This window comes from Ascaphus truei, unplaced genomic scaffold (genome assembly GCF_040206685.1).
Source record: "Ascaphus truei isolate aAscTru1 unplaced genomic scaffold, aAscTru1.hap1 HAP1_SCAFFOLD_145, whole genome shotgun sequence".
Taxonomy (NCBI): domain Eukaryota; kingdom Metazoa; phylum Chordata; class Amphibia; order Anura; family Ascaphidae; genus Ascaphus; species Ascaphus truei.
This window is the reverse complement of record NW_027454334.1, coordinates 464,625-476,638: the sequence shown is the minus strand read 5'-3', so window position 1 is coordinate 476,638 and position 12,014 is coordinate 464,625. Positions and strand designations below refer to the sequence as shown.

At 50.4% G+C, this 12,014-nt stretch overlaps 1 protein-coding gene across 7 annotated transcripts in view; it reads left to right on the top strand.

Moving 5' to 3' along the window:
- Positions 1 to 12,014, top strand: part of SCN4A (sodium voltage-gated channel alpha subunit 4) — a 179,859-nt gene that overhangs the window by 155,818 nt on the left and 12,027 nt on the right. The gene's annotated exons all lie outside the window — the stretch shown is intronic.

Below are 12,014 nucleotides of genomic sequence, written 5' to 3'. Positions count from 1 at the left end.
CATCATACTAACAGACCTCATTAGACATGTGTGTTCCACCCCTGAGCTGTTTGCCTTTGTCGTCTTTAATATGGTGAAAGACCAATTCCTCAAGCAGCCTAGGACATTTGGTAGGCGGTCGTTTTGCAGTGACCAAGTCGCCGCCGGCATTTAGCCGCCACTCACATTGCTGCCGGGATATCTCTGCGCCAGCCACTTCGCGACCAAGTTGATCCCTTAACCTTACCCCTTACCCCTTACCCTAATTGCCTCTAATCAAAAAACCCGTAATACTAATGCTACCCCCTAACCTAAAAAAATTAACCACTTAACCTAAACCTCCTTACCCGGAACCCCTTATCCTAAACCCCTACCCTTAACCCCTACTCTAACCACTATAACCCTTTCATTTAACTTGCCTTATTGGCGAACTGGCCGGCGGCTGCAGCGAAGGGTGCCAAACGCCGGTTGGAGAATTGGTCCAAATGTCCGATTCTATTCTCAAGACCAAGTGATTTATTTACAGTTGACTTGACCCTGTTTGACACATATATATATATATATACATATACATATATACATATATATATATATATATATATATATATATATACATACTAGCTGAGAGACCCGGCGTTGCCCGGGATGTAATTTTGGGGTGGCGGACAACAGGGTTGGGCTTCCCCCCCTTGACAGCTAGGTGGGTGACTGAGTTGACTGAGTGTGTAGGTGACTGTGTGGGTGGGTGACACTTGACTGAGTGGGTGGGTGGGTTGGTGACTGAGTGGGTGGGTGACTTTGGGTCGGTGACTGGGTGGGTGACTTTGGGTCGGTTTGACTTTGGGTCGGTGGGTGGGTGACTTTGGGTCGGTGGGTTGGTGACATTGGGTCGGTGGTTGGGTGGGTGACTTGGGTCGGTGGGTGGATGACTTTGGGTCGGTGGGTGGGTGGGTCACTTTGGGTCAGTGGGAGGGTGACTTTGGGTCGGTGGTTGGGTGGGTGACTTGGGTCGGTGGGTGGATGACTTTGTGGGTGGGTGGATGACTTTGGGTCAGTGGGTGGGTGGGTGACTTTGGGTCGGTGGGTGGGTGACTTTGGGTCGGTGGTTGGGTGGGTGACTTGGGTCGGTGGGTGGATGACTTTGTGTCGTTGGACCGACTGTCGGTCGGTTTGACTTTGGGTCAGATGACTTTGGGTCAGTGGGTTGACTTTGGGTCGGTGGGTGGGTGACATTGGGTTGGTGGGTGGGTGGGTGACTTTGGATCGGTGGGTGGGTGGGTGACTTTGGATCGGTGGGTGGGTGACTTTGGGTCGGTGGGTGGGTCGATGACTGGGTGACTTTTTCAGGGTCGGTGACTGGGTGGGTCAGTGACTGGGTTCGGTGACTGAGTCGGTCAGTGACTGGGTGGGTGGTTTTGGGTGAGACTGGGTGGGTGAGTGGGAGACTGAATGGGTGGGTGAGTGGGAGACTGAATGGGTGGGTGAGTGGGAGACTGAATGGGTGGGTGAGTGGGAGACTGAATGGGTGGGTGAGTGGGAGACTGAATGGGTGGGTGAGTGGGAGACTGAATGGGTGGGTGAGTGGGAGACTGAATGGGTGGGTGAGTGGGAAACTGAATGGGTGGGTGAGTGGGAAACTGAATGGGTGGGTGAGTGGGAAACTGAATGGGTGAGTGGGAGACTGGGTGGGTGAGTGGGGACTGGGTGGGTGAGTGGGAGACTGGGTGGGTGAGTGGGAGACTGGGTGGGTGAGTGGGAGACTGGGTGGGTGAGTGGGAGACTGGGTGGGTGAGTGGGAGACTGGGTGGGTGAGTGGGAGACTGGGTGGGTGAGTGGGAGACTGGGTGGGTGAGTGGGAGACTGGGTGGGTGAGTGGGAGACTAGGTGGGTGAGTGGGAGACTGACTGGGGGGTGAGTGGGAGACTGACTGGGTGGGTGAGTGGGAGACTGACTGGGGGGGTGAGTGGGAGACTGACTGGGTGGGTGAGTGGGAGACTGGGTGGGTGAGTGGGTGTCACGGGAGACTCCTGTGGCGGGTAGGATCTCGGTGGCCGGAACAGCACGAGCGTAGTAGGGGTCACAAGCAGGGGTCCGGCAGGGGAGGCAGGCGGCAGGTAGCGACGTCAGATAACAAGCAGGGGTCCGAGGCAGGCGGCAGGTAGCGAAGTCAGGTACAAGCAGAGGTCGGCAACGAGGAGACTGGAACAGGACAGGCGGGGCAGGACAGGGACTAAGAACAGGGAGCAGGGACTGAGACCAGGGAGCAGGGACTGAGACCAGGGAGCAGGGACTGAGACCGGGGAGCAGGAATAACCAGGGACAAGCTAGATTACTAGCAAGGGCTTTTACTGTGAGCAGACTCAAATACAGGTACAGGTACAGGTACAGGAAACAGGTCAGGATCAAAGACAGGCATGAGAATACTGTAGGAGTCTGACTAGCAAGCAAAGGCAAAGGAAAAAGACAGGAAGCAGAGCTATAAGACAGAGAGAGGAGCAAGAAGAAGACAGACAGACAGAGGAACCCAGAGCCAACAGAAGGCAGCAGCACACCCAGTGGACAAAGAAGCTATGGCTAGGCAGGAGGTCTAGGCGAACCTGACATTACTCCCCCCTCTCGAGAGCGTTCTCCGGACGATCCTCCAGGCTCTTCCCGGAGGCCTTGATGGAAAGGTGACTCAAGGTGATCCACCTCTGGTGGTTTGTCAGTGGGCAGAGGGTACTTCACAGGTACATTGGGTGCTGCAAGGAACCTCCGAATGGGTGCGTTCAACCCAAAAGCAGGGGCAGAGACATAAGGAACTTGGGCAGAGACGGGTGCAGCCTTTCTACGTGAGTCAGTGGGGACACAGAGTTCACTCTTCGTGGTCTCTTTTTGTGACCAATATATCTCTTTATCCATAATCATTAGTGTTTCTCTTAATACTCTGATTTCGTCTTTGAGTTTCTGCTCCTTCAATCTCCAGTCAGCTCTATGCACCTCTCGGCTCAAGTCTTTCTCAGGCCCCGGCGAGTGACGATTGGACTCCAAGAGCAAAACTCGCAGGTCATTTAAATTTCTCTCTTTCTTGAGCACATCTTGACTGATCATGACAAACTGTCCAGAGGAATCGTGGGATTTCCTAGAAAGAGCTTCTAGTTCCACGTCCAGCTTCTTATTGTCCTGCTGGTGGATCCCATAGGCTGAGCCTGAGTTTCCAGTGATCTGAGACTTCTCCGAGCTGCTTCTCATGGCTTCCATTAGTTTCTCCACTTGGTGACCCTGATCCAAAGCAATTCGGAGGGCGTCTTCAGTGCTAACCAAGCGATGCTGTAACCGTAGAACTTCTGACGCAGTGGAAGGGTCTATTAGGGAGTAGCGCCTCTGATCTGATACCGATCTCTCTTTATCCTCCTTTTTGGCAAGCTGAGTCTTGAGCTCAGCGATCTGTGCCTGCAGCGCTGTGAGCTGCTGAGATGTGAGTTCAGCTGCTAGCTTTAGCTCTTCCTCCAGCGAGGCTCTGGTCATGCTCAGTGTGACCTTCAGCTCCTCATGCTGTTCTTTGGGGACACACTGGGTACTCAAATACTCTTCCAGCATCTTTATCTTGTAGGCAGCCTGGAAACTTTCTTCCTGCAGAACTCGCTGCTTTTCTTTAGCATTCACCCATTTCTCCTTCGTGTCCTGCAGATGTGCACGCAGTTCTTGCAGCTGACTCTGCAGCATATTTTCTGCTTGTGTGCGCCGCTCCAGGGAGACACGTTCTTCTTGCAGCACTCTCTCTGCATTCTGTAGTGCTGTCTGTACGTCTAACTTTTCCTGGGCCAACTGTTTCTTCTCCTCTCCTAATTCATGGAGCTTCTTATCTCCTTCACTGACTTGGACATAGAGATTCTTGCACTCCTGGGTTACCATTTCAAAACTGCTATTTAACCCTTCGAAGATCTCTCTCAAAGAACGTAGTTCTGTGTTGAAGTGGCAATTCTTCTCCTCAGAGGCTTCCAGTTTTGCGCCAACTTGAGCCATGAAACTCTGGTACTGCGCATTATCAGCATAGGCCTTCTCCAGCTTACTTGACAGGATTACCCTGTCCCTCTCCAACTGCTCTCTTTCTTTCTCCTGGAGAACACACTTAGCAATTGCTGAAGAAAGACAGCTCTGTAGTGCAGTCTTGGCCTCTTGCTCCTTATCTAAACGTTCATAAAGACAATCAATCGCTTTCTGTGCAGCTTGAGGCGTCTGAGTAGGGGCATCTTTCTTTTCTTCCACTATTCTTGGGATACGTCTGTGAGTTGCCTTAAGCTGCAGCATATCTCTTTCATCAAATGCAGACTCTGAGGTTAAATTTTCATTCTTAATTCCTTCTGCAACTTCCACAGTAATGCCTCCCTTCTTCTTCTTCTTCTTCCTTGCTTTGAGAAGTTCTGAAGAATCAGTGGTACTGTGTTCACATTTACTGCTCAAGACTGTTTGAGTGGGAGCCATAATTAAACCACACTTCCCAAGAAACCAGTAAAGAGGAAATGTGTTTTTAAAACAGAAGCTTTAGAATGAACAACAGGAATATTAGACACAGAGAGACACAAGATAGGAGAGCTGACCTTTTGAGACTTTAACATCAGTCACAGAGATTATAAATGCAAGGAAAAAACATAGACAGAGAAACCTGCAGTTATATCTGAATCTTTTAGGCATTAGACGTAGGGATATCATACAGACAGAGAAAACCTGCAGTTACATCTAAATTTTATGCATCAGACGTAGGTATATCATATAGACAAAGAAAACCTGCAGTTACATCTAAATCCTTATGCATCAGGCGTAGGGATATCATATAGACAAAGAAAACCTGCAGTTACATCTAAATCCTTATGCATCAGGCGTAGGGATATCATATAGACAAAGAAAACCTGCAGTTGAATCTGAAACTTTTGATATCAGGCGTAGGGATTTCATAGACAGCAGTAAACTAATCCAGAGAAAACTTGTAGTTAGATCTGAAACTTTTGACATAGGAATATCAGACAGAGAACCCTGCAGTCAAATCTGAAACCTTTGATATCAGGCGTAGGGATATCATAAGTTGCAGAGAAACAAACTTTAGGGGAACTTGCAGGTAAACCTGAAACCTTAGAACCAATCATATGAAAAACTACAGATTGCAGGAAAAATCACAGTATGCAGTAACAAAATAATAAAAGCACTCTTGTCTCTTGAAATGAGAACCCTGTGAACAGCAGTTTTCCAACCAGTGATGCAGAGACAAGCCTATCCAGGAAATGAAAAGTCAGAGTCTAAAAAGTGGCAACAGGTACTGCAAGGGTAAACCAAGGTACTGCACAAAAATAAAAATCTCAAAGAAAGCTGCATTAATTTCTTGCAGCAACAGTTCTAGTCTCAGAAAAAATGTTTTTTCGTTATGAACGCAATAATTCTTGCAGAACACTTAGCAGCAACAAAAAAAAAACCTTCCTAACTGGGATCTCCAAAAAAGAAACTAAAGTACTTATCTTCAACCATGCGGATGTGGTCTGCTGCAGCAGGCAGGAAAGGGCGCAGGCAGAAGAAGAATCTGTTCCAGCGAGATCCAGAAGTGGCCTTTGCTTTCTGTCACGGGAGACTCCTGTGGCGGGTAGGATCTCGGTGGCCGGAACAGCACGAGCGTAGTAGGGGTCACAAGCAGGGGTCCGGCAGGGGAGGCAGGCGGCAGGTAGCGACGTCAGATAACAAGCAGGGGTCCGAGGCAGGCGGCAGGTAGCGAAGTCAGGTACAAGCAGAGGTCGGCAACGAGGAGACTGGAACAGGACAGGCGGGGCAGGACAGGGACTAAGAACAGGGAGCAGGGACTGAGACCAGGGAGCAGGGACTGAGACCGGGGAGCAGGAATAACCAGGGACAAGCTAGATTACTAGCAAGGGCTTTTACTGTGAGCAGACTCAAATACAGGTACAGGTACAGGTACAGGAAACAGGTCAGGATCAAAGACAGGCATGAGAATACTGTAGGAGTCTGACTAGCAAGCAAAGGAAAAAGACAGGAAGCAGAGCTATAAGACAGAGAGAGGAGCAAGAAGAAGACAGACAGACAGAGGAACCCAGAGCCAACAGAAGGCAGCAGCACACCCAGTGGACAAAGAAGCTATGGCTAGGCAGGAGGTCTAGGCGAACCTGACAGTGGGAGACTGACTGGGTGGGTGAGTGGGAGACTGAATGGGTGGGTGAGTGGGAGACTGAATGGGTGACTGGGTGGGTGGGTGAGTGGGTGACTGACTGACTGGGTGAGTGTGTGACTGACTGGGTGGGTGAGTGGGTGACTGACTGAATGGGTGGGTGAGTGGGTGACTGACTGAATGGGTGGGTGAGTGGGTGACTGACTGAATGGGTGAGTGAGTGGGTGACTGACTGAATGGGTGGGTGAGTGGGTGACTGACTGAATGGGTGGGTGAGTGGGTGACTGAATGGGTGAGTGGGAGACTGGGTGGGTGAGTGGGGACTGGGTGGGTGAGTGGGAGACTGGGTGGGTGAGTGGGAGACTGGGTGGGTGAGTGGGAGACTGGGTGGGTGAGTGGGAGACTGGATGGGTGAGTGCGAGACTGGGTGGGTGAGTGGGAGACTGGGTGGGTGAGTGGGAGACTGGGTGGGTGAGTGGGAGACTAGGTGGGTGAGTGGGAGACTGACTGGGGGGTGAGTGGGAGACTGACTGGGTGGGTGAGTGGGAGACTGACTGGGGGGGTGAGTGGGAGACTGACTGGGTGGGTGAGTGGGAGACTGACTGGGTGGGTGAGTGGGTGTCACGGGAGACTCCTGTGGCGGGTAGGATCTCGGTGGCCGGAACAGCACGAGCGTAGTAGGGGTCACAAGCAGGGGTCCGGCAGGGGAGGCAGGCGGCAGGTAGCGACGTCAGATAACAAGCAGGGGTCCGAGGCAGGCGGCAGGTAGCGAAGTCAGGTACAAGCAGAGGTCGGCAACGAGGAGACTGGAACAGGACAGGCGGGGCAGGACAGGGACTAAGAACAGGGAGCAGGGACTGAGACCAGGGAGCAGGGACTGAGACCGGGGAGCAGGAATAACCAGGGACAAGCTAGATTACTAGCAAGGGCTTTTACTGTGAGCAGACTCAAATACAGGTACAGGTACAGGTACAGGAAACAGGTCAGGATCAAAGACAGGCATGAGAATACTGTAGGAGTCTGACTAGCAAGCAAAGGCAAAGGAAAAAGACAGGAAGCAGAGCTATAAGACAGAGAGAGGAGCAAGAAGAAGACAGACAGACAGAGGAACCCAGAGCCAACAGAAGGCAGCAGCACACCCAGTGGACAAAGAAGCTATGGCTAGGCAGGAGGTCTAGGCGAACCTGACATTACTCCCCCCTCTCGAGAGCGTTCTCCGGACGATCCTCCAGGCTCTTCCCGGAGGCCTTGATGGAAAGGTGACTCAAGGTGATCCACCTCTGGTGGTTTGTCAGTGGGCAGAGGGTACTTCACAGGTACATTGGGTGCTGCAAGGAACCTCCGAATGGGTGCGTTCAACCCAAAAGCAGGGGCAGAGACATAAGGAACTTGGGCAGAGACGGGTGCAGCCTTTCTACGTGAGTCAGTGGGGACACAGAGTTCACTCTTCGTGGTCTCTTTTTGTGACCAATATATCTCTTTATCCATAATCATTAGTGTTTCTCTTAATACTCTGATTTCGTCTTTGAGTTTCTGCTCCTTCAATCTCCAGTCAGCTCTATGCACCTCTCGGCTCAAGTCTTTCTCAGGCCCCGGCGAGTGACGATTGGACTCCAAGAGCAAAACTCGCAGGTCATTTAAATTTCTCTCTTTCTTGAGCACATCTTGACTGATCATGACAAACTGTCCAGAGGAATCGTGGGATTTCCTAGAAAGAGCTTCTAGTTCCACGTCCAGCTTCTTATTGTCCTGCTGGTGGATCCCATAGGCTGAGCCTGAGTTTCCAGTGATCTGAGACTTCTCCGAGCTGCTTCTCATGGCTTCCATTAGTTTCTCCACTTGGTGACCCTGATCCAAAGCAATTCGGAGGGCGTCTTCAGTGCTAACCAAGCGATGCTGTAACCGTAGAACTTCTGACGCAGTGGAAGGGTCTATTAGGGAGTAGCGCCTCTGATCTGATACCGATCTCTCTTTATCCTCCTTTTTGGCAAGCTGAGTCTTGAGCTCAGCGATCTGTGCCTGCAGCGCTGTGAGCTGCTGAGATGTGAGTTCAGCTGCTAGCTTTAGCTCTTCCTCCAGCGAGGCTCTGGTCATGCTCAGTGTGACCTTCAGCTCCTCATGCTGTTCTTTGGGGACACACTGGGTACTCAAATACTCTTCCAGCATCTTTATCTTGTAGGCAGCCTGGAAACTTTCTTCCTGCAGAACTCGCTGCTTTTCTTTAGCATTCACCCATTTCTCCTTCGTGTCCTGCAGATGTGCACGCAGTTCTTGCAGCTGACTCTGCAGCATATTTTCTGCTTGTGTGCGCCGCTCCAGGGAGACACGTTCTTCTTGCAGCACTCTCTCTGCATTCTGTAGTGCTGTCTGTACGTCTAACTTTTCCTGGGCCAACTGTTTCTTCTCCTCTCCTAATTCATGGAGCTTCTTATCTCCTTCACTGACTTGGACATAGAGATTCTTGCACTCCTGGGTTACCATTTCAAAACTGCTATTTAACCCTTCGAAGATCTCTCTCAAAGAACGTAGTTCTGTGTTGAAGTGGCAATTCTTCTCCTCAGAGGCTTCCAGTTTTGCGCCAACTTGAGCCATGAAACTCTGGTACTGCGCATTATCAGCATAGGCCTTCTCCAGCTTACTTGACAGGATTACCCTGTCCCTCTCCAACTGCTCTCTTTCTTTCTCCTGGAGAACACACTTAGCAATTGCTGAAGATAGACAGCTTTGTAGTGCAGTCTTGGCCTCTTGCTCCTTATCTAAACGTTCATAAAGACAATCAATCGCTTTCTGTGCAGCTTGAAGCGTCTGAGTAGGGGCATCTTTCTTTTCTTCCACTATTCTTGGGATACGTCTGTGAGTCGCCTTAAGCTGCAGCATATCTCTTTCATCAAATGCAGACTCTGAGGTTAATTTTTCATTCTTAATTTCTTCTGCAACTTCCACAGTAATGCCTCCCTTCTTTTTCTTCTTCCTTGCTTTGAGAAGTTCTGAAGAATCAGTGGTACTGTGTTCACATTTACTGCTCAAGACTGTTTGAGTGGGAGCCATAATTAAACCACACTTCCCAAGAAACCAGTAAAGAGGAAATGTGTTTTTAAAACAGAAGCATTAGAATGAACAACAGGAATATTAGACACAGAGAGACACAAGATAGGAGAGCTGACCTTTTGAGACTTTAACATCAGTCACAGAGATTATAAATGCAAGGAAAAAACATAGACAGAGAAACCTGCAGTTATATCTGAATCTTTTAGGCATTAGACGTAGGGATATCATACAGACAGAGAAAACCTGCAGTTACATCTAAATCTTTATGCATCAGACGTAGGTATATCATATAGACAAAGAAAACCTGCAGTTACATCTAAATCCTTATGCATCAGGCGTAGGGATATCATATAGACAAAGAAAACCTGCAGTTACATCTAAATCCTTATGCATCAGGCGTAGGGATATCATATAGACAAAGAAAACCTGCAGTTGAATCTGAAACTTTTGATATCAGGCGTAGGGATTTCATAGACAGCAGTAAACTAATCCAGAGAAAACTTGTAGTTAGATCTGAAACTTTTGACATAGGAATATCAGACAGAGAACCCTGCAGTCAAATCTGAAACCTTTGATATCAGGCGTAGGGATATCATATGTTGCAGAGAAACAAACTTTAGGGGAACTTGCAGGTAAACCTGAAACCTTAGAACCAATCATATGAAAAACTACAGATTGCAGGAAAAATCACAGTATGCAGTAACAAAATAATAAAAGCACTCTTGTCTCTTGAAATGAGAACCCTGTGAACAGCAGTTTTCCAACCAGTGATGCAGAGACAAGCCTATCCAGGAAATGAAAAGTCAGAGTCTAAAAAGTGGCAACAGGTACTGCAAGGGTAAACCAAGGTACTGCACAAAAATAAAAATCTCAAAGAAAGCTGCATTAATTTCTTGCAGCAACAGTTCTAGTCTCAGAAAAAATGTTTTTTCGTTATGAACGCAATAATTCTTGCAGAACACTTAGCAGCAACAAAAAAAAAACCTTCCTAACTGGGATCTCCAAAAAAGAAACTAAAGTACTTATCTTCAACCATGCGGATGTGGTCTGCTGCAGCAGGCAGGAAAGGGCGCAGGCAGAAGAAGAATCTGTTCCAGCGAGATCCAGAAGTGGCCTTTGCTTTCTGTCACGGGAGACTCCTGTGGCGGGTAGGATCTCGGTGGCCGGAACAGCACGAGCGTAGTAGGGGTCACAAGCAGGGGTCCGGCAGGGGAGGCAGGCGGCAGGTAGCGACGTCAGATAACAAGCAGGGGTCCGAGGCAGGCGGCAGGTAGCGAAGTCAGGTACAAGCAGAGGTCGGCAACGAGGAGACTGGAACAGGACAGGCGGGGCAGGACAGGGACTAAGAACAGGGAGCAGGGACTGAGACCAGGGAGCAGGGACTGAGACCGGGGAGCAGGAATAACCAGGGACAAGCTAGATTACTAGCAAGGGCTTTTACTGTGAGCAGACTCAAATACAGGTACAGGTACAGGTACAGGAAACAGGTCAGGATCAAAGACAGGCATGAGAATACTGTAGGAGTCTGACTAGCAAGCAAAGGAAAAAGACAGGAAGCAGAGCTATAAGACAGAGAGAGGAGCAAGAAGAAGACAGACAGACAGAGGAACCCAGAGCCAACAGAAGGCAGCAGCACACCCAGTGGACAAAGAAGCTATGGCTAGGCAGGAGGTCTAGGCGAACCTGACAGTGGGAGACTGACTGGGTGGGTGAGTGGGAGACTGAATGGGTGGGTGAGTGGGAGACTGAATGGGTGACTGGGTGGGTGGGTGAGTGGGTGACTGACTGACTGGGTGAGTGTGTGACTGACTGGGTGGGTGAGTGGGTGACTGACTGAATGGGTGGGTGAGTGGGTGACTGACTGAATGGGTGGGTGAGTGGGTGACTGACTGAATGGGTGAGTGAGTGGGTGACTGACTGAATGGGTGGGTGAGTGGGTGACTGACTGAATGGGTGGGTGAGTGGGTGACTGAATGGGTGGGTGAGTGGGTGACTGACTGAATGGGTGGGTGAGTGGGTGACTGACTGAATGGGTGGGTGAGTGGGTGACTGACTGACTGAATGACTGAATGGGTGGGTGACTGACTGAATGGGTGGGTGACTGAATGACTGACTGAATGGGTGGGTGACTGACCGAATGGGTGGGTGACTGGGTGACTGACTGAATGGGTGGGTGACTGGGTGACTGACTGAATTGGTGGGTGACTGAGTGGGTGGGTGACTGAGTGGGTGGGTGACTGAGTGGGTGACTGAGTGGGTGGGTGATTGAGTGGGTGGGTGACTGAGTGGGTGGGTGACTGAGTGGGTGACTGAGTGGGTGGGTGGGTGACTGAGTGGGTGGGTGACTGAGTGAGTGGGTTACTGAGTGAGTGGGTGGGTGACTCAGTAGGTGGGTGACTCAGTGAGTGGGTGGGTGACTGAGTGGGTGGGTGACTGAGTGAGTGTGTGACTGGGTGAAAGTGACTGGGTGACTGGGTGGGTGTGTGGGTGACTGGGTGGGTGGGTGTGTGGGTGACTGTGTGGGTGACTGAGTGAGTGGGTGGGTGACTGAGTGAGGGGGTGGGTGACAAAGTAAGTGGGTGGGTGACTAAGTGAATGGGTGGGTGGGTGAGTGACTGAATGAGTGGGTGGGTGACTCAGTGAGTGGGTGGGTGACTGAGTGGGTGGGTGACTGAGTGAGTGTGTGACTGGGTGAAAGTGACTGGGTGACTGGGTGGGTGTGTGGGTGGGTGTGTGGGTGACTGGGTGGGTGGGTGTGTGGGTGACTGAGTGAGTGGGTGGGTGACTGAGTGAGTGGGTGGGTGACTAAGTGAGTGGGTGGGTGACTAAGTGAATGGGT